The 24,152-nt window shown below is 35.4% G+C and overlaps 1 protein-coding gene across 2 annotated transcripts in view; it reads left to right on the top strand.

The window, feature by feature from the left end:
- LOC123678405 (putative dipeptidase CPSG_01350) overlaps positions 1–24,152 on the top strand; it is a 341,260-nt gene that overhangs the window by 75,681 nt on the left and 241,427 nt on the right. The window lies entirely within an intron of this gene.

Raw genomic sequence — 24,152 nt, 5'->3', positions numbered from 1 at the left:
ATTCTTTTTTAGGAACAGCATTCAACCGATAGGATGGAGAGGGGGTTAGAACAAATCAGTGTAGGTGATACTTCAAGAAGAATGCAAAATTTACAAATCTGTTTCAACTAGTTTAATGGTTGTTAAGATCATGCTTAAGCATTTTTAATAGTAACCCACGTATTACCCTTTCACTGTATTTTTTGTTTTTTGCTAACTACTTCCGAATTTTGTCATTGCAAGTCAGTAAAGCTGGTTCAGTTCCATAGTTCTTGTTACAGCTTTATTCTTTGAAGAACTGTACTGATAATGTGTCATAAGAAATATTCTGCACAAAAGAAGAGTAGTACAAAATAAATACTGCTTTATCAGTATTCCACAATTGCAGTACTAAATGAATTTCAGAAAGAATAGGTAATACCGAAAAATGTTATATAAACTTCGAAAAGTCAAAAACTGTCGCATTTTAGTGAGTGCTCAATACTTACTACTAATCGAGGGAAAGGTGGTTCAAAATGAACCAAAGCTTACCAAATCTAATACACAGGATATACGATGGTAGTTCATTTGTGAGGCCCAAGAATATTTCCTGGACAAAAAGATCTCCAAAACGCAAGCAGAATGGTAAGGAATAAAAGAACTTCACACTTTAGTTCACTTACGATTGCACAAATTTAAATTTAAGGAGAAGCAGGAGAGAATTGAGCCAAATTGACTCTTCATAACTATAAACCCCTTTCGGAAGTAATGCAGAGAATGTTATAAGAATACAATAATCTTGTGGCCAATCCAACAAGCAGTAAAAACCGACCTAACTGCAGAAAACTAGATATGAATAAATCACTCAAATACCTAGATTTTAATTGTCTGCTTTGATATGAAGAAATCTGCGACTAAGGCTCATTGAATGCTTTCAAATCCCTATGGTGAGACCGCTATCAGTGAAAGAACGTGCCGAGACTGGTTTCAACGCTTCTAGAACGGTGATTTTGACGTCGAAGACTAGCATGGCGGTGGAAGAAAGAAGATTTTCGAAGATGCAAAATTGGAGGCATTACTTGATCAACACTCGTGTCAAACGCAACAAGAATTGTCAAGATCATTTGAAGTGACGCAACAAAAGTCATTTCAAAACGCCTGAAAGTCAAGGAAATGATTCAGAACCAAGGAATTAGGGTGCCGTACGAGTTGAAGCCGAGTAATGTTGACCGGCTTTTGTTTGCTTGTGAACAGCTGCTTGCAAGGCAGAGACGGAAGGGACAAACTGCCGCAATAGAACGAGAGACATGATGAAGTGATTTAACAGCATGACAATTCTCGTCCCCATGATGCGAAAGTGGTGAAGACATACTTGGAAACGTTGAAATGGGAAATGCTACCCCACCCGCCGTATTCTCCAGACGTTGCTCCCTCAGACTATCACTTGTTTCGATCAATGTAACACGGCCTGGCTGACCAGCACTTCCGTTCTTATGGAAAAGTAAAGAATGGGATCGATTCGCTTCGAAAGATGACCAGTTTTTTCAACGAGGAATTCATACGCTGCCCGAAATATGTGGGAAAGTAGTGGCTAGCGATGGACAAACTTTGAATCTTAAATGTATTACCAGTTTTTACAATAAAGCCTCGAATTTAGGGAAAAACGGCGGAAGCAAAATTGTACGCCTATGTAATTTTATCCATCGTCTTTTTAAGTTCTATAATAATCATCACAAAAACTAGCCCACATTTCCATAGCACAAACACCAGAAAAAGGTAGGTATCATCTCAGTCAATCTGGAGCCAACACAAAAGCTTTCACTGTCCTATTCATCATGACACTACGGCATGCGCTACATCCCTTTGAAACACCGAATTAATCAATTTGATTGCCATTAAAACCAGGATAACTGATCGAACGTCAATCAATTATGTGTAGCGACTCTTTTCATGTTTCCATCGAAAAATTACCAGTGGTTTATTGAAGAGCTTATCAGGCATCACATGTACATTTGATGCATACTAACGCTCTGAAACCAAACACTATCCGTACAATTCGTTATCTGAAATGAATTAAACAATGACCAACGTTTAATAGCTTCGATATTATCTGCTTGCATTCAAATTCACCAAACCGAATGTTAACAATGGCCGGACCTGTACATAATGGAAATGCATTCTGCGTTCGGCCCAGCATCGAATGTCTGATTAATATTTTGATTTTACTACTCATTACAATGATTACGACTTGTTTTATTAAAATAAATTTCAATGGGGTTGCTGTTATTGTTACAGTTTCATTGTTATTGGAAAAGTCGTCGGAACCGTTGGTATTGGCAAAGTTGATAGGATACAAAAATGAATCAGGTAGTTTTGGTTTTTGGAATGAATTGATTTGTTTGCGATCCATTTCACAATTTTGCTGAATATGTTCGCGAATAGAAATCTATCCGAGGTTATTTTAATTCTCATTGTTGTGTTGTTTTTGATGTGGTGTTTGTATCTTTCGGTGTTGGTTGTTTATTTTTGGTTCAAATCGGTTTCAGTTGTTTTCGGTTTTAGCTGAATTTAGGTAAGTGCCATAAAATTAATTTGCAGGGATTTGCTTCATCAAAAGGAGACTTCACTGAACCCTTTCCTATATTCAATTCAATCTTTCGTATAGCATACATCAACTGAATAAACACAATGAAACAAGATCTCAGTGATAGATATTTTGTAATTTTCGATGAAAAAAATAGAAATCTTTTATAATTCGTCTCTAGAAGAAAGGAGTGTTATTAAATCGCTTTCAAAAAAACCCTCATTTGACACCTCAAAACTTTTTTGTGGGGCCCATAAAAAGTCTTATATTTGAAAGGGTACCTACTTCTCTAGATGATTCATAAGCATCATTTTATGCACAAAAACGTATTGCCAAAAACTCCCTTCCAAGTAGGATATTTTGAAGCAAGATTACTCTACTGCTTCAGAAACTTTTCCAAGTAGCATAATTCCATATTTTATATGATCCCAGCATCCGTCGGCAACTTCGTCAGCTTTAGGAAGTATTTTGTATGTCGTGTTCAACCATGATACTAGATACGAAGTAATAGTATATTGTGCAACAAGTGGGGAAAGTCCAACTTTTCTCGTGTCACAAATACACGAGCGAGAAAAGGACTTTCTCCACATGTTGCACACTATACTTTTCCTACATCTGCACAAATTTCAATAATTCAAGTTATGAACTTGATTCAAATCGAAATGGCCTTCGTTGACCGTATGTGCTAATTTATTGTGTTTCCGCATAGAAACGACTTCTCAAAAGCCCAATTTCATTGGTCTATCAAGCGAGGTGTGGACAGAGTGCCGTGAGAAATAATATTTCTCACAGTATGAGCAATACTTAGTTTTTAAATTGAGTAAGCTATGAAGAATACGCTACTTTTCATAGCAGTTGTAGGAAAAAATATTTTCCTACAACTGCTATGGAAAGTAGCTCATTCTGCAAAGATTACTCAAAACTATGTATTGCTCATACCGTGAGAAATATTATTCTACGAGGCACTTTTCCCACTTCTTGCTTGGTATGAAATTGTGCCTTTGAGAAGTCCTCTCTATGGAAACGCAATAAATAATAAACAGACAATATCAACGAAGGCCATTTTGAATTGAACTAGGTGTAATACTTGAATTATTTAAATTTGTGCGGTTGTAGTACCCATAGTATAGTGTGCAACATGTGGAGAAAGTCCTTCTTTCACTCGTGTGTTTGCGGCACTCGCTTTTCAGGCTCATACCACAATCTTCTACATCCGCGAAAAAAGTTGGATTTACCCCACTTGTTTCATAATATTTTTTTATATTGAAATGGCCGACCAAAGCAATAAATAATACTGGATTATGGATAATAAACGACATTAGAAACATAATGGTCTTTCCATTGACAAGTTTCTCTGTTAGTATTACCCATCTCAAAGATGAATCAATATAATATATAATAATCAAGTTACAAGCATGAACTTGTGAAGTCAGTAATCGATATTTGTATAAGGGGGAGATTCTGAGTGAATATGACTAGTAAATGTGTATTAATTGGGATTGAGTTTGTTTAACACCGAACAAATGAGTTATCCGTTATTATTTAGGTACTTCAACTGTTAAATTCAATCTTCGATGTACGACAAGAAAATTTTCATTCTTCTCGTTTTTCAAAAAAACTCATATGGCACAGCCTGTATAAATAAAAATAAAGTATTACCCGTTGGCGACGTCAGTAGTGAAATTATCATCTTTATTCACAGGATTCACAAGTTAGGTACAGTCAATTATAATGATAATAAGATAATATATTAGAGTTCATTCTCTATATCTCCATTCTGTATTCCTCCTTTTAGACTCCATAATGAGTTTTCAATATCCAAAACACGAATTAATAGACATATACGTGAGTTCGAATTTTAATATGAGCTCGAGGATAATCCTTGTTTATTTTCCTTCACTATACTTAAATGTTGATTCTAGATTGAAATCTATCCTCCTATAAAGGACTCCTCCCCTTCGAAACAAAACATCAACATCAAGTTTGAATGAAATTATTCTGGATAACTTTTTCATTTGTATCAGCAGGCTTTTCCACCAATCATATTGTATTTAGGACATAATGCTTTTATTTGATTATATAAATAGATTGTATCAACAAGGATATCATTATCTTCACGAGAATACTAGTCAGCTTATTGTATATGCTCGGCTACATATATTATTCAAATGTCAAATGTCAAAATTTATTTATTTGGTTGGTTATGCATTTATCAATGTATTCATTCAGTTTCTTATTCTTCAAATCATTCATTTTATTTTTTCATTCATTTATTTATTCACTAATTTTTTCATACATTCATTTATATTCTCAATAATGTTTTATTCATCAATTTGTTCATTGTTTTAATTATTCGAACCAGTTTATAACCTTTAATCTCACTAAGACTATTGAATGCTTGATTGCAGGTTTGATATCACATAATGAACATCTCACATATTTTCAATTATATTAAATGATGCATCTTGATTTTTTCGATTCAATGCTTGATTGCAGGTCTGATATCACATAAAGAACATCTCACATATTTTCAATTATATTAAATGATGCATCTTGATGTTTTCCTATTGTGAAACATTGTTTCTCCTCGAATTATGTTTGATGATCCTTTTCCAAATTAATTAGAATCATATTGTTCAAACTGTTTTAAGATTAAATTCAATATTTTTGTGCAAAAACACGCTAATAAAAATCTTTGACTAATCGGTTTTAATTCAAAATATTCTCATATCTATAATATATGTGATTCAAATTTGATGCTTGAATAGTAAATAGGTACATACTAAGGTTAATAGAATCAAAGATAGTGAATCTAATTCAACTTCGCAGAATATTCTTGGCTAGAAATAGATACAACTCAAACTCTCTCACTGAGCATAATCTATATACTATATTAAAGGGACTCTCTCATGATCCTCATCCAAGAACTATGTGTAACATGACTTCGTGAAAATACTGAAGTAGAAAGTTTGAAAGCCCCTTGATTCTAAGTAATAACGTACAGAACTAATCCTAACTTTTCTGTGAAATGTAGGAACTCTGATATTTATTCATGAACTCACAAGGAAAGAAGAAATATCAATTCTAGGTTCATCATTTCTCTTAGGTCAATGGAGAAAATTCCAGGAAATATTTCAATTACTTTCAACTATGAACTAGTAATCTTTTGAGATTTTTTATTTTGGGATTCATAGAACCTTATTGTGGTGGCTGTCATAATCATATTACCTAATTGTAACAAGACTCTTATACAAGCGATATCGATTTAAGTTCAAGGCCGTTCGTCAACGATGATGTCATTAAAATGAATATAAAAGAACCCACACTGTTCAAAAAGCTCTTTTGGTCGTTGTCGACTGAACTAAAAATATAGAATAAACGAAACTAAGCTGAATTGAGATTTAATTTAAGTGTAGCTTAATTTGTGTAAGTTCGATATAGTATAGTGTGGTTCAATTCCAAGCCCAATTTCAGTTAAATTAAGATCATAAAAGAAATTGAAAGTTTGAAGATTACTGAGTATCCCCTCATTTATGGTAATGACACCATGATTGACGTAAAACGCCTTTGAACGTAGGTAAATAAAACTTGAATTTGATTAGACTCACCTATACTTAATGAAAACAACATTCGTCAGTATTATTGGAAATAGATTTTGACGGAATCATCAAGACTGAAAAAATGGATGGAATGGAAATTAATTATTTTTTATGCTCAAACTTATATAAGGTGTAGGAAATATCGAATTTCCATCTGCGAATCGCTACTGAATCGCAACAAAATCGACCCATTTTGGATGCGGTGGACTGGTGATGAAAAGTGGATAACTTACGACAACGTCAAGCGAAAACGGTCGTGGTCGAAACAAGGTGAATCGGCGTCAATGGTGACCCAGCTAGGGTTTACGGCCAGGAAGGTTTTGCTGTGTGTTTGGTGGGATTAGCAGGGAATAATCTACTCTAGCTTTAGCTTTAGCGAATAGGAGAGGAAGAAGAATTGTGTTCCATCAAGACAACGCCAGGCCACACACATCGATAGTGACTATCCACAAGCCCCAAGAGCTTGGTTGGGGTGTTTATGCATCAACCTTATAGTCTGCCATCTGTTCCTGTCCATGACGAACAATTTTTCTTGTGAAAAATTCGCTTCAACAGTGGCCTATATTCTATCTAAATCGAATCATTCTAACTATAGTAATCAATGCCTTAGTTTTCATGCAAAATAATAGATTTCTTTTTACTTCACCTTATGTAATAATGGAAAGACATTGGTATTCAGGAGAGCGAACACATTGAGAGAATAAGCATCCTTGACCTCGCCAAAACGATCATTTTTAGTCTTTATCCCGCGTCGAGGAAAAGCCATCAAGGCGTCGTCCAAAATCTACGGAGGATTTCCTCCTTGTCAGATCCCTCACGTGTGGTAATTTCCTTCTAGAGCACAAAGCGAAGTCGGCGAATGGATAACATAAAGCTAGGCGTTGACAGACTAAATTCTCACATTTTCTCCTAATAATTCATTTCGTATTCTCCCCCTTACAACGCAGAGGAAATGTCTAATTTAGACGTAACAGATTCTGCTGGCTTTAAAGGTGACGAAACGTTCATAATACAAATGAAAATTTTAATTATTCACCGATCCAAAAGACCCGATTAGAAAATCTTTTCGGATGGATGTGGACGAGTACGAGATATCGGTGGGACGAGAGGACGTTATCAAAGATTCAAGCGTCGCGTTTCAGAGCAGCAAAATGCCTTTTGTCGAACCCTTCGCAGTTTCAAACTGCATCCCTTTGAACTTCTTCGGCGCTCTTTCTCTAGTGGCGTATAAATTATAGATGAAGCATCGTTTCTGGCAGGCTGATGGCGTGTGACGTAGAATTATGGCACCAGTTGAATGATCGGATGCTTGATGAAGCAATGCAGTCGTGCGAAAAGGATATTTGATTCGATTTTGTGTGGAACAAATGTTTTAGTCCCTTTTACTGAAAGGTTGTTGATTCGCTTGTGAAAGTTTTCTGTTCGATCTAGAACTCGATTCAGGTTTTAGTTGACAAGCTTAAACAATGAATACTTTATGATATTGTGAAGAAAATAATGTGATTTCATTAATCTAATACTTCTTTCATAAGTTTATACTCCAAGAAAGATTTGAAGTTTTTTGACCAAACATGGCATAAATGGTCGAGTAGTGTTAAAGATGAAGGTCTTTTTCACGTATAATTTGTTACATCACAATCATTAGTTTGACGTATCCAATCCTTTCTTGGCATTGATTCCACCATGTTATCAATTTGTTTTATAAAGTATTGCCTCCCTGACAATCTAAAATTCATGCCAGAGAACTTCGAGTGTTTGGCTTGGATTGGCTAATGGTATCAATCCTCTACACATTACGTCCAAACCCATGTTTCATGTCCCATATTCGATGAGCGAAAAATTTGAAGATCTGGGTGGCCATGGCAAAATATTAACGTTAGCTTTTTAGAACAGCTTCACAGTGTACCTCAAAATCTGGGGAAGGGCATTTTCTTGTTGAAAAATCAAAAACTTCAGCTCCTGAAGGAATGGAAGGATATGGGGTTCTACCTCTGCATTGACATAACGGTGGGTGTTCCAACATTCCATATTTCAATCCACTCGCAAGGTTCTTCAGTCCTAATGTTGCTGTCAAAAGATTATATGAAATTCCCAAAACTACAAAAAGTCAAAAAATAAATCGTATATGTGAATTTACATAAATTCATAAAGACATGCAAAATATTGATAATAACTACAAAACGTATCGGATATCAGACTCGAAGTTTTCAAGTCCAAATATCTAGAAAATTGTTGCTTCGTGACAAGGGAAGCTTTTTCACGTAGATATGATAGAATAATCGATTATTCCACTGGAAAATGTGCTAGAAGTACACTCAAAAAAGTTATAAACCTCCATAAAAGAGAAATGGGTGTAGGGGTGCCCCCTAAGAATAATAACAACAGGTTCGAATTCAACACCTCAAAAAACCTCCCCATACCAATTTTCGTTCAATTAAGGTCAGCATTGTGAGTTATTTAAAAAACGAAAATTCCACCTTGTGTAAAAGATATTGAAAAAATTCCGCAGTTTCTCTTGATTTGAATAGAAAATAGCCTGAAAAAACGTTCATTTCAAACCTGAAGTAAATACCCCATACCTTCCAAAATGGAAAAATTCAGATCCATAACAACACGAAAATAAAATCAAAGTTACTTCATTACAAAGATGATTATCTCTAATCCAAAAACACGATAAAGGAAATGGATAGATATGAATGATTAAAAGTTGTTTTCAAAGATCTGTGAAATCCACTTATGAAAGATACCCCTCGCACATTCTCACCATTCCATCGCAATTTTCCATCCTTCTAGATGGTAACGAACCGCGTTGAACAAGTTAAACGGATTTTCTCTTCGGAACTCGAAGCAATTCCATTAAAAAGTCAGCTGGAAAATTATCGGACCGGCAGTGAAATTTTTTCGTGCACCATCAGGCACTAACGAAGGCGAAAGTTTTATAATTAATTATCACATCCCTTTCGGATTAACAGACTAATTTATGGAATACCGTCAGAACTCATCGTTGGTCTGGAGTGTTTTTCATCCTAACAGGGGGCTGGGGTCGAAATTGCTTGCGAAATATTCAAAATGGACAGCTTAATCAGGGGATATGATATGAATTTCTCATGGAAATATGAGCTCACATCAGATAATATCAGGTTGGAAAAAAAAATAAGTAGATGTAATTTTTTTTTTGTATTACAAGTAGACCAAGCGTACGTTGTCTTCTCCTGAAATTGGAATTGTTTTGGTAGCTCATTTGATTTCGGATATATGAGAAGGATCATGACAAGTTTGATAATATTTTCAAACGATGAGATTCGACTCACTGATAACGCATCAACCCTCAAATTTGATCTAGATATTTGAAAATTACAGAATAGTTTTTGAAGTTCAAAGCCGATGTTGAGTTCGTTAATGGCTATAACACAACTAGGGATTCCGTAAATATGAACATACGAAATTATGTTTCCAAATTAATTTCAAAACTGCAAATTCGTTGGAAAGTAACATTTGCATTTGGATGTAGAATGACAATTTGGGGTGCTCATATGAATTTATCATTTCACATGATATGTGATGGCTACGAATGAATTGGGTGATATTCTGCTTCCGCAATATTTTCGTGACCATGGATTTTGGGTGCTCATATGAAATGTTAGTTTCAAGCTGCGTGCAGAATTATCAATATGATGATGATATCTGACTTAAATTCAAGCAGAATATCTAAAAAAAAAAAGAGAAGTACACTGAATTTAGGAGTGGTCTTCGAAGGTCCAATAGGGAATGAAAGAACGAGCAACTAGTAGTAGGATTTTGGGGTACCAAGAGATACACACACAAATTTTTGTGGAATCACAATCAGCATTATTATGAATTAAGTATTGTTTTGAATGAATAACAATTCTTGATGGCCTATGCAATCATTTTCTTGATAATCAATTCATCGTTGTGAAAAAATTCAGATAATCATTACTTATTTCGGTTTAATATCTAGTCATCTTCCTAAAATATTGGGAATGAACAGTAATGAAATTTGCAGGAAACAACCAGAATGTGTGAATGCTGCTGAAAATTTAATCTCGCAATTCTTGCCGAATAAATACGAAGAAAATATAAATAGGTACGTTCACAAATTTTTGATGAATTATTGCCAAGAAAAAAATACTGAAAATGAAGGCATACTTCCTACATCTGTGAACAATGTTGAAAGCATCTTCATTATGGTTTTGTTGCATTTCGACAAATCAGCCCAATGGGAACAAGTACGTTTATACAACGTTGAGCAATGGTTGGGTAACCAATCAACAGTAAAAGTGTCGTGGCGTTGCTTAGCTTCAGTATTCTAATGTGAACTGACAATTTCAGCGTGTTATGGGTGACTTTGCTGAACTAGCAAAGAATTACTTGAAGTGTTTATTTAATAAAGTAAACAACCGCTTGAGTAAATGGCAGATAAATATAACGAAATATCATTCTTGTACTTCCAGGTAACTCAAAATTCCTGGAATAAAGTAACATTCATCCAATTGAATCAATAATACAAAACCTTCAAACAAACCTGAACAGAGGAAAATACATTCAATGATATCAATGTTCATTTCCAAATTTTGACAAATATGTATTGAACTTCTGATTCGCCGAAGACTTTGCATTTTATCGGTCAGCATTTATTTGAATTTTATATAATAATTTTGAAAACTGCTAACTTTCACAAGTATATCGAAATGGAATATTTATTTTTATATTATAACATGACACTGCCAAGAAAAAATACCGAAAATGATTGCAAACTTCTTACATTTTTCAACAATGTTGAAAGCATCTCCATTATGGTTTTGTTGAATTCGACAGATCAGCCCAATGGGCACAAGTACGTTTATATAATGTCGGGCAATGGTTCGATAACCAATCAACAGTAAAAGTGTTGCGACGCTGCTCAGCTTCAGTATTCTAACGTGAACTGACAATTTCTGCGTGTTATGGGCAACTTTGCTGAACTAGCAAAAATTACTTGAAGTGTTTATTTAATATAGTAAACAACTGCTTGAGTAAATGGCAGATAAATATAACGAAATATCATTCTTGTACTTCCAGGTAACTCAAAATAGCCCTCTGTATCATTACAGAAATTCAACTGTACTTCGGTGACAAATTCTATCGTGATAAAATTATTTAATATTCTTCCTGATTTCTTAATCCTTATTGGGCTTCTCTTTTCAAGATTCAATAGACTCCCAAAGGTTAAGGAACAGATTCCGCACATCCCATAACGTACAAACTCAATTCTTAACTTCCATATAAAATCATAAAGACAGAAACACATTCGACCCCAATATTTTCGTTGTTTATGGTCCATTAGTCCCCGAACTGCAATCGTGTAAGAAAACAACGGTTTCCATTACATTACACTAACACAATGCCCGATTCAACGTTCAATGCAACTATCAGAAAACTGAAAATAGGGGGGTAAAAAAGCGAGCCTGCTATCGACGTATAATCCGGGTTCAATTAGGAAAGACATTGCAATCGGCGATATAAAAAGTTCTGCTATTTTTCACGTTAAGTATTTGAGGTTTCATTTAACGGGATTGGCCATCGGTTCCGGGCCGCATTCATCTTGTTTTCAAACGGGCAATAAAGTTAAAGAAGCGGAGATTCATCCCGATCCCATCCGTGTACTTTCTGTCGGTACGTATAGACCGATATACATTCGCAGTTTTTGCCGGAATTGTTGGAGGATTGCCATTCACGAATTTTAATCTCTTTCGGGATTGGGGATTGCACTCAAAAGGGATTATCTCTCGTCTTTTTCGACGAATCGATGTTGCCCCACTAGCTTGAGAAAATTACTTTGCCGGAGTTACAAGAGTTAGTGCGTTTTTGGATGATGAAAGACGGGGAAAGAATGGTGATTCGAGTAACTTTATACAGGGTGATTCCTTACCACGGTAAGAAACTTCAGACGGTGATTCGTTAGGTTGTTTTGGGAGGAAAAGGTCCTACGAACATAGTATGTCTTTAGTTGCTCCGTTTTCGAAATACAAGGCGTTGAAGTTTCAAAAAAAACGGTAAGTGTTTATAAATCATCATAAATATTCTCGATTCAAATTTGATGGAGTTATTTGAAGTAATGAGGAGCTCATTTAGCCCTAACTAGATTGATTTTATTAGGTCCAGTGGCGTATTGGTGGGCACAACAGCCAACAATATTGGAGAAAAAAGTACGCCACTGATTGTTTCAAGGTTTTTTAATTTTTTAGGATTGAGCATCCCAAAAATGGAATTTTTTGATTTTCTGTGTTTTCCTTATATTTAGCTTCGTTTTCGAGGAAAAAATTGCAGCCACTCTTTTGCATAACACAAGTTATAATATGGATAGATTTTAAAATGAGTTGAGGTGATTTTTCTTCTTCGAAAACGAAGCTTGATTAAAAAAAAAACACGATTGACCGAAAAGTTGTAATTTTAGTTGTTCTATCTTGAAAAAATTGAAAAACTACAAAAAAGTCAGTGGCGTACTATTTTATTCCATATGGTTTCCATTCATGAATTTTAATCTCTTTGGGGATTGGGGATTGAACTCAAAAGGGATTATCTCTCGTCTTTTTCAACGATCGATGTTGCCCCACTAGCTGGAGAAAATTACTTTGCCGGAGTTACAAGAGTTAGTGCGTTTTGGGATGATGAAAGACGGGGAAAGAATGGTGGTTCGAGTAACTTTATACAGGGTGATTCCTTACCACGGTACGTTGTAAGTTTTAAGAAGAAAAGGTCCTACGAACATATTATGTTCTTAGTTGCTTCGTTTCCGAAAAACAGGGCGATAAAAAAACTATAGGTATTTATGTATTATTTGAAGAAATAAGGAGCTCATTCCTCCTAATTAGATTGATTTTATTGGTGCCTTAGAAGGCACAGCAGCCAACGATATTGGAGAAAAAAGTACGCCACAGATTCTTTTGAATATTTTTTAAATTTTTTAGGATTGAGTAACCAAAAGTAAAATTTTTTGATATCTTGTATTTTCCTCATAATTGGCTTCGTTTACGAGAAAATAAATTGAAGCTACTCTATTGCATATCATTTTGTCCATTGATTGTTTTCAAAATGAGTTGAAGTGATTTTTTTTTTCTGGAAAACGGAGCTTGATATGAAAAAAAAACAGGAGACCGAAAGTTGTATTTTCAGTTGTTTCATTTTGAAAAATAGAAAAAATACAAAAAAGTCAGTGGCGTACTTTTCTCCTCAATATTGTTTCCATAAAGAATTTGAATATCTTTCAGAATTAGGAGTTGCACTTAAGGGATTATGTCTCATTTTTTTTTTTTTTGAAGAGTTAATCTTGCCCCACCAGCTGGGGAAATTACTTAATCACTTCGCCTGGAGTTAGTGCTTTTTGGGGAAGAGGGGAGACTAGGAAAGAATGATGATCCGATCGCGTTGAAGTTCAAAAAAAAGGTTGATATTTATGAATTATCGTGAATATTCTTGTACCAATTTGGTTGAAACTTGGTGAAATTAAAAGGAGCTCATTTAGCCCTAAGTAAATGGATTTTATTAGGTCCAGTGGCGTTTCAGTGGGTACAACAGCCAGTAATATTGGGGAAAAAATACGCCACTGACATTTTGGTCGTTTATTAAGGATTGAGCAACAAAAACACAATTTTTTGATCTTTCGTGTATCTAAGTTCGTTTTCGTTAGGGTAAATTGAAGACACACTTTTGCCTATCATTTTGTCACTGAATAGTGTTTAGAGTTAAGGTGATTTTTTTTCTCGAAAACGATGCTTGATATGAAGAAAACACAGGAGACCGGAAAGTTGTAGGTATGTTTAGTTGTTCAATCTCAAGGAAATTTAAAAACTACAAAAAAGTCAGTGGCGTACTGTTTTCCTCGACATTGTTGTCATTCACGAATTTCAATCTCTTAAGAGATTGGGGAATGCACTCAAAAAGGATTAACTCCCGTATTTTTTGATCAGTCGATGTTAAACCACGAGCTGTGGAAAATTACTTTGGAGGCAATTGGAAGAGTAAGTGCATTTTGGAATGAAAGAAGACGAGAAAAAAAATTGGATTCGCTTGGACCTTACCTTTCAGGTGATACCAATGGAAAAACTCTAATGGTTTTAAACTCCAAGATCTCGGTGGCCAATTGTGAGCACCTCTTCGAGAAATGACACGACCAGGAAACATAAATTGCAAAATTCTGATTATTTCGTTTTTTTTGTTGCACTTAGTATCGTCTTGTTAAAAATAAATCTCGTCTACATCAATATCTTTCAAATCCTGCAATAAAAATATCATCAATCATAGCATTATAAACAATATCGACGAGGATTAACAAAATGGGCTATAACAGCAATATTATCAGATTTTAGTGAACGACACTCACGGTTTCGAATTCTCACATCACTAACTTATCGCAATAGCTCAAATTTTTCCACCAGTTTCAATATTGCACGTCAGAAAAGTGCTTCACGACGATTCGAAAGGTCTTTTTTGTGAAATATTCTTATAATGAATTTTAATATTTTGAATGAGATGTTTAACAAATATCATTTCATTTTTAGTAATGGCGTAGTTTTTACTTGTCAAATGTCTAAAATTGACAGCTTCAAATACGACAGCCTTCCATAAAGCAGGCTATTCAAAGTGAAACCTCTTATTGGAAAACCTTTCACTAATATTTATGTTTCCCCCCATCAAAATCCAATAACCAATAACCTCACGTCGTGTAAAGTTCCGACAGATGTCATCGAACTCTCCAACAAACTCACGAACATGAATAAGCCATAATATACTCGCTTCCTCCAAAAGAAAAACGGAGTAAACGGAATTCCAATGTATCCCAACACGAGGAGTCTCTAGTAGAAACTGTTATTCTATAGGGGTGACAGACTCGCTCTGATCCTTCCTATATGAGATCTTGGACCGTAAGTCGTCCGCCTGGTGGGGAATGACGGCATGGAAAAACGAATAGGAAATGACGAGAGAAGGTGACGGACCGTGGTCTTTTCCTTTTCGAACCCTCAATACCGTATTTAAAGGAAGGCACCCAAGGCGAGACTACGGATAATCCGAATACTTGACTTGATCCGAGTTGCTAGATATTCCATCTATTCGTGAAGTAGTGAAATGAAATTCAAATTTCGAATGAATTTATTTCAAGGGACAGAAATGCATTTCAAGTGGGTACATTCATATATTGGATGGAATTCGAAGAGATATTCACTTACGACTCCTTCAGTAAGAGGGTTGCTCAACAGATATACAGTGCAGGTAAGAAAGAATCTTTGAATACCGAACTATTTTTTTTTTTTTAAATTCATAAATAACAAATGGAGAGCGACAAATGTTTTCCATCTCCTTTCAAAAAACAGTGATTCCAATGAAAAAGAAGTCATCCGATACCTCTGCAAGTATGATATTATTCAGCTTCCTTTCAAAGTGTCTGCTCTTACGTCTAACTCGGAGAACAAAAAGTAATAGATGCAAAAAAAATAAAAGAATAAACAGAAGAAACGTTGAACGAAATGAAGTTATGTGTGAATTTGTAAAAATTAAATCATGAAAAAAACAAGAAAAATCTTGCATTTCTACTTAGCGATTCTCTTTTGTTATTTGGAAGTTGACAGCGTGTACTAAATGTTTGAGCGATTTATATTAGTCAACAAGTTCTGTCTGTTGGGACAGTTTTGAATAATTTTCGTAGTTTTGAAAAATTTGGTTCAGTAACGTACCATTTGACTGAATAAGTTCCGGGCATCACAGGAAAAACAAATTTATTATTTCAAATTTCGACTTTATTAGTCAACGTAGTCACCCTCAAGAGCGATACATCTACTCCAACGTTCCTCTAACTTTTCAATAAGTTTTCTGTTAAAAAATTCACCCTCGCTTTCGCAATAGACTTCAACCTTGTCAATAACTTCTTCGTTAGAGACAAATTTCTTTGCGTGGAGCATTCTTTCGAGGTCTGCAAAAGGCCAATCAATACTGGAGCCAGATCTGGAGATCAACTTGATGGTCAAGCAGTTGGAAGCGTTTTTATCGATTCATGACAAAGACTCTTGTCTTGGTGAATTTTGTTTTTTGCATTTAAGGAAGCTTTTTCTTGATTTTTGCACCCAATCAATCCAATGTTATTTACTGCAAAACGCTGTTTCATCTTCGTTTTTAAAATAGGCTTCAACATCGATAATCTCTTCTTCATTAGAGCCAAATTTCTTTTTCTGTAGGACTTCTTTTAGGTCTGCAGAAAGCTAGTTCTCACTAGAGACCAAATCAGAAGGATAAGTTGGGTGGTCACGCATTTGGAAGAGCAATTCGTTCGATTTGGACATGGTTTCCATCGAGTTGAAAGATGAATCTTTTTTTTTAATATTCCCTTTTGATGGTTTCACCCTTGTCAAGATAGTCAATGAACCATACACGTCCCAAAATACAGACGACATTATTCTGACAGCGAATGTTTGAGATTTTGCTAACTTTATACGGCTTTCACCAACTGCTTTCCACTCAACTGACTCTCTCTTTGACTCAACAGAGTAGTGATGGATCCATGTTTCATCCAGTGTCACAAATCGACTCGAAAAACTCTGTTTATTCCTCTTAAACGGTAATCAACGGTGAACAAGCGCTCCACCCATTTTGAGCAGAGCTTTCACATGATCAACTGTTCAAGCAATATTGCGTATGCCTTCTGATATCTTCTACTTTACCACTATCTCATGCAACTTCAATTTACCATCACCCAAAACTATTTCGTGGACTTTTCTCATGTTTGCTCAAGATACTACCCAATTCAGTCGACCAAGACTATTCACTATCGTCGGTGGTTCTTCGGCTACGTTTGAATTGTTTATCATAAATTTATAATTCCGAGTTTTTTTTTGTAAGCTTGATTTTTCAGAATAACAGGTACTTTCGTTTTCAGGCTGATTAATATTCAAAATTTTTATATGGTAGTTGACGAATTACGATCACGACGTCACCGTGAAAACCATATAAATGAAAGTTTACTTTCCTACAAAATACCAATTTAAAATTTTAATAATCTAGATCCAAAATAATAAACCTAAATTCTCGATCTGATGTCAGTAACTTGAGATACCCACTAGACAATTGATACCCCGAAGGTTAAATATCCAGTCTCTCCTACAAGTGATCCCATCAAGATACATCAAAGCGACGCCCTCCAAAGATCATTTGACTACACAAGCCTATTACGACTTCATAAGACCTACTGTAACACAACCCCCAATCCACCCTACGCGGAAACCCTATAGTGGGGCCCTACCTTAACTCAACCCGCTCTCCATCCCAAGTACTGCGGCATCTGGCCCTGCCTTCTTATTTCGACGCTCAGATACCGGTAAATATCCCCAGCGTGGCGTGCAATTCACAGCTCAACTTTACTGCAAGGCTGTAAGGTGGCGGAATAATAAACTTTGGGTGAAATTATTTCTCCGACATTTTGTATTTGTTTTACCGGGACGTGACGTTCGACGGACCCACCGAACAGCCCATTCATCACTGTTGGAATTACGGCTCACACTTCGAGACCTGGCGCAAGAAGCGGGCGCTCGAGAGAAAAAAATTCACGTGCAGACGGTTCCAAGGGTTGTTTTACGAGGCTGTGTAGGTGTTGAAGGAGCCGGCTGAGAATCTGGATCGGACTGGAGACGGTTTTTCCGCCAGCTTGGCTGTCGTGTTATTCGCCAGTGAGTTATGGTGGACGTCAGGTGTTGGAGGCTTTTGTCGAGAGAGGGCGCTGCTTGCTATAGTATGACTTCTAGTTCGTTTCCGAAGAATATGATGTCGATTAATCTTCAAATCAATCTCTCGAACATTACTTTCTTAAATAATGGGCAAAGGGTTCCAGAAATATATTATTTTCTGAAGTAATAATGTCATTATGCGTGGAATATGACATAATTTAAAAGTCATCCTCGTGATATCTCACAATACTCAATAGTTAAGAGGCAATTTTCTATGTCTCGCCTTCACATTTCGGGTAATATCTCACCAATAACTTGTCGGATGTTGGTTTTCAGATCGTCAATGTTCTGAGAATTATTGGCATAAACACATAACCCCCACATTTCCTAGGAAATTTTCTTGCAATGAAGCCAAAACTGGCGTGTTGTGTAGCTTGTTGCTCCATCTCTGCCAATTCCATATCATTAATTCGGCAGTAGCGATGAGATGAGAATTGAAGATTTGAGTGGCTTCTTCTTCATTCACAGAGAAGTACGGGCTGATCACTGCACCAGACCAAATTGCACACCATACAATACAGTGCTTGTGGATGTTATGGTCTCTTAGCAGTTATATGAGGATTGTACTTCGTTGTTGAAGAAAATTCAATGCGAAAAATCTCCATCTGAACGTTGTTGTTCAAGCTCCCAATCGGTATATGTTCTACCCTTTCCATGGTCAGAAAACTTTAATGTTTGTGTCAAATGAACCTGTTGAGAATGGAAATACAATTCCAGATGCGAAATACGCCATAGCGAGTCGTAAGAGAGTCCAAATATTATGCGCGCCGAGGAATAAATGAATTTCGATCTTTTTCAACACTTTCACTGACAGTGGCTGTATTTTCTGTCGAGCACTCGGGCGTGGACATTAAGACCAGTATATAGAGTTTGCTAAGAATAGCTTTTACATTTAAAAAACAAACATTTTCATAGGATTTGGATTCATTTCATTCCGAGGAGTGAACAGTGTAATTTCCAGTCCTCATTAAACTGTGATCGAGAGAGCACCAAAGTGTCGAAAATTTTATTGAAAAAGGTGGTTTTCTAACTGCCACACAGATGGCCTTCTGCACTCGGTATGCTACTGGGAACCCTCGCAAGCTTAATTAAAGACTTTCCATGCCGAAGAACATGATTCAGAGAATTTATGGTTTCAGCAAGATGGAGCTACAGCAGATACAGACCGGCCAGTAGTTGAAGCACTTTATTTAGATTTGAGTCACTATAATGTTCATCTTGAGGGTTACCTCAATTTCAGAAGTTTGAAACAGCGTCTGGACTACCATCATAATGGAGAGTGTAATTGAGTAATAAATTGCCCGAATAACCACCGTCTAGCGAGTTTGAAGTTGAAGGAAAAGTCTATAAAACCCGCTGTTGTTCTATAGACTTTTCCTTCAACTTTATACTCAACAATTCAAAATGGGATTTTATGAGATTAGAGAGTTTGATGCCAAACTCCTACTATATGTTGAATTGTTTAGGTATTGCGATCATTATTGAGATGTTATACCAAAACATGAAGAGACTAAATTGTAAACGTAATTATACTTGAAACTTGTAAAGAACATTTCTCTAAAATTATAGTAGTATCAAATGAAGAACACATGAATTTAGTTTCTCTCCCTCTCTGTATTATAATAATATTCACATAGATGAGACGACAAATCTTTAATTGAAATTTATTCACAATCCAATAAGACATCAATCAAGTATGAAACGACATTAATTAAAAACTGGAATATAGTTGATAGATGAGAAATTTCGTAACACCCAAAATGATCAAAAGGAATAAGGATTATCCTCGGAATTATCAAGATATTTAATTTGCTTATTAAATAGTCCCACGAACAAATAGCGAGATCAAAATGTGGTCAACATACTGATATTAACCACATACTAGAATCAACTGTGATTCTCAACGATAAAAAAACTGAATTCTACTAGCATCGAATTATGCTATACTTGCTAAAAGTTACCTGAATAAATGAGGCTTCCACAAAATTTGTTTTACTTTGATTTGGACCCCCCTGCTCTTCCCATAACTTGACTTGAAGACTGAACGAATCAAAACTCATAGTTGATACTTAAATATCAATATTTATTCATACAGGAAAAATCCTCACAAATAACAAATTTTGCAAACATCGGACAGAATATTGACGTCAAGTGAAACTAAAAGCATTACTGTTCTTGTGAATTTTCAGTTTCTGTTGAAAGTGTTGTCTTTGATCTCTCGATTTTCGAACAAATCGTTCTGTAAGGATGTGTTCGAAATAACAGTTTTATCGTTTTTGAATCAATTACAAGGTGAATACTATATTATCATGCAAACAATTTTTAATACTAGGAAAAGTACTTCCCTGAGCGGGACTCGAACCTGCAACTCCCGAATTACTAGTCCAGTGCTCCAACACTAAACCACCGAGGAAGTTGAAAGTTTCAACCCGATCGAGTTGAGATTTTGCAAGAATATCATTTTGAGCTTCGTATTGAATCTTACTTCGATATCTTCATCAGAACTATAGAAAACTCAAACAGAAAATAACCAACTGAAAAATTTGTTTTTTGAGTTATCTAATTTTCTCAACGTTTTGTTCCGAACCAACTGGAACAATTCCTCACGTTATTAGTTATAACCGGCAGTTCAAACAGAGGTCCCGAAGACCATCTCAAATAGTAAACCGACGAACCGCACCTGTACCAAATAACCCTCTCGGCCGATAACTCAATAGACCGTGTACGGAACACGATCATCTCAAATTCAATTTCTGTTCCTACGTCAAATTGTATTGTATTGAATCGAAAGGAACTCGTACCCAGAAACGGTAAAACCTCCCTACGTAGGGCTTTTAATTCCGTGAATTGCCCTCCTTCTCAGTGGTCGGAGCATAAAGCGGGAGAATATGCGTTTTCAGCGACTCGTCCTCAGCCATTTCACTCTCTAGATGTTTCGTCCCTGCCTCGAGGTTTACGACCACGCAGATGCATGCCAATTACTGTTCCTAATCTGGAAATTTCCAGGGGGATTTCTCGGAAAATTTCGCCGGGCCCATATACACTGCTCAACAATAAGAATGGCTGTATTTGTTTCACTGAAATGCTCATTGTGGACTGTCTTGAACTTTGCGTGTTTTAGAGCGCTCGTGCACTCTATTATTATTATTATTATCTTTATTTCTCGGAGTATGAGATGGTAATGATCTGAAATTATGAAGATCGACGAATCAGGGGCAAAATACGAATGGGAGTTCCGTAACTATGACACTTCATAATTCCGTTTTTCTGTTTATTTCAAAAATGCGAGGGAGATCAAAACGCTTTCTAAAAGGCGTTTTTCACTACTTTATACAGAGCGTTTCAAGTTTGACTGCCTATTAGACGTTTCTGGAGAACGGGGCCTATGAACAATGTCATATTCCGAATTTTCAGATTTCAAATAGGCCCCGTTCTCCAGAAACGTCTAATAGGCAGTCGAGTTTGTAACAGTCTCTATATTCTTTTGAGATATATTAATACAAAAAATTTATCAACTCCAAACAACAAAGCATGTGTAACTAGTTGTAATTTGAGTATTAGAATGTAAACTGGGCATCATATATTTTAACGTATAATGAAAGAGCATAGATGAAAACTTCAGCAAAAACTTTGTCTCCTCTTATGGGTGCAATGAGTGGTTTGTGTATTTGTTCACAGCAAAAGCTGGCATATTTATATTGAAGGGCTTTCTCTTCATTCCAACAAAATCTTCTCCTCTTTTTCTCTTCATCAATGGTTGACGACTTTATAATCGAATCTGACAACAAAAAGAAAAGAACCAGAAAGAAATAATGAATGTTAGTTTCAATTATATTGATTTGAAGTTAGCTCCTTTTTCTAAAAAAGAATCTGAAACTGAAGAATTAGCTTGAAAACTCCAAGAAATTTATAAATTGGACAAGTATTCATCAAGTGGTCAATGGTTTCTTCTACACAACACTCACATAGTGGGCTTTCAATGGAATGCAATTTGAAGAACATACTATTGCAGCGACCATGAGTCTATTCAAAATACAAACTAAGCACTGTAACAATGTAGGCAAAAACGATTAAATTAACATTTATTCCCTCAAATATTTATTCTGAAGATTGATCAGGTGATTCCTAGAAGGCAGATGTTTCATTGACTGCAATGGTATACAATAAACTCCAATGAATGCATATACATAAGTAACTATAGTCCATTCAGGAATTATTGACATCGAAGTAGGCCTTGAACGTCTAGTCGCGGCTTTATTTCTGGTTACATAAATATCACTGAGAATTCCTGTTATTTCATCATAGAAATTATAACTATTTTATATTAGTATTATTATATTGTCATCATTTTTTATCCGAAAGATACAAATCTCATTCATAAAGCTTAATATTAGTTTTGTTGGTTATTTGCCAATATTGTTTGTCTCTATTCCTGAAAAATTCTAGCTTCTGTCATTCTCCGAAGATTTTTTGAAATTCATCATCTGAGCTGTGAACTAACACACATTTTACCAATTATATGCAGAGAAGTTGTTAATTGTTTCTTGTTTCTTGTATCAAATTCAATAACATTAACAAACTGAACTAATTTCAATATTCTGTCAATGGAATTTTCAATACCAATCCGAATTCTGCAAATCAAAATACTACTGAATGAGCTATTGCCAACTCAATTTCAATTCTCCACAGCCTCTCTGGATATGTCAATAATTCCTGAAAGGACTAAAATCGTATCAACAATAAAATAAAGTTCAGAAAATCAATAGTGTATATCAATTACAATGCTTCAGTTGTCGAGCAGTATATTCAAGGCAGGAATTCCGGATAATATCTAGGATTTATCCGCAGAAAGAAGTTTTCATATACGAATAAGGGTCGAGAAATGTTTCAAGGCTTTTGGAAGGGACTAATATCCCCATTCATAATTCCTGAGATCTCCTTCTAATGACCTCACCGCTCTCTCAGACTTTTGGTTCAGTTCGGAATTATTTGGAGAGGACAGAGAATAGATGATAATGAAGAGTATAAGAGAGAGAATAATTTCGGTTCAAGTAAAAATGATGCACTAGATAACTCTGAAATTGCTGTTTCCATGAATATTTTATATTAAGGGGAAGATCAATATTCCAATTTTATTATCGAATCGACAGTTCTGCTCTTCAATTCAATTTTGTCTGTTTATTTGGCATGTCAAGAATATGACAACATTCGCAATTGAAAACCAAGAGACTTCAGGTTTCAGAGAAAAGTTCAACTTTTCGCAATATCTAGAAAAATCTAAATTTATTTTGATTGAAAGTAAGTGATGAATTGAAGAATAAACGATAAGAAAGCTCAGGCAAACATTCGTAAGCTTTATGTGACTTTTTTGTTCAGACTGCATAATTTTGATAAATGAATTGGGTATTATACAAGTTTTTCGAAATGAAATTTAGTTGAGAGGAAGAATTTTACAGGAACAAAATCGAACAACCTCGATTTCAAATAAATGATTTTTATACATCAGAAAAATGACAATAGACTAGTTTAGTGATGTTGATAATACTATAGTTGACACGATAGAATTAAAATATAGAGCAAAACTAATAAATCAGTAAAAAAATTTTGAAAATCCATCAATAAATGACTGAGAAATAGATTATTTAAATTTACGTATTTTAGCGCGGAACGTCTTTGGTCTGTGACGTAACGGCTCTTGCCTGTGATCGCTACACCATAAATTACGTTTAAATACTTAGCCGCGCCAAGGCTCTCGCGCCGTTTGTAGTTGTACAGTGTAGTTTTAACTGGATTTTTGTTTTCATGTCACCATAATGAAAGAAGGCTTCGTGAAACGACAAAGTGACAATTTGCCTAAAATAGGTACCATATTTGCAGTGATGGAGTTTTTTTCTTCAAATCCATCTTATGTCAATGCAGAAATAAAAGGAGTTAAACTTTTCAAGTAAGTATCTACTTTTGAGTTTGATACATCATGGTTCAACTTATAACGATGATTTATTTAAAAAACGTTTCATAAACAGTTTGTAGTTGGATACTGGTTGTTGAAGTCTATCAATGGCAAAACATATTTATGTGAGGAGTAAAAATTAAAAAGAGAAAAAAGTAATCTGTATGTATATAGTAAGTTATTTCAGCCATCGTGTAACGAACAAAACACGACACGAACGGCACAAGTGATTGTACACCAACGAATTCGCTTTCTGCGAATACCAGTCGTCTAGTGTGTGACGTCACGACACT

The sequence above is a fragment of the Harmonia axyridis genome, chromosome 4, assembly GCF_914767665.1.
Source record: "Harmonia axyridis chromosome 4, icHarAxyr1.1, whole genome shotgun sequence".
Taxonomy (NCBI): Eukaryota; Metazoa; Arthropoda; class Insecta; order Coleoptera; family Coccinellidae; genus Harmonia; species Harmonia axyridis.
The sequence above is the reverse complement of the archived record's forward strand: the minus strand, read 5'-3'. Positions and strand labels throughout refer to the sequence as shown.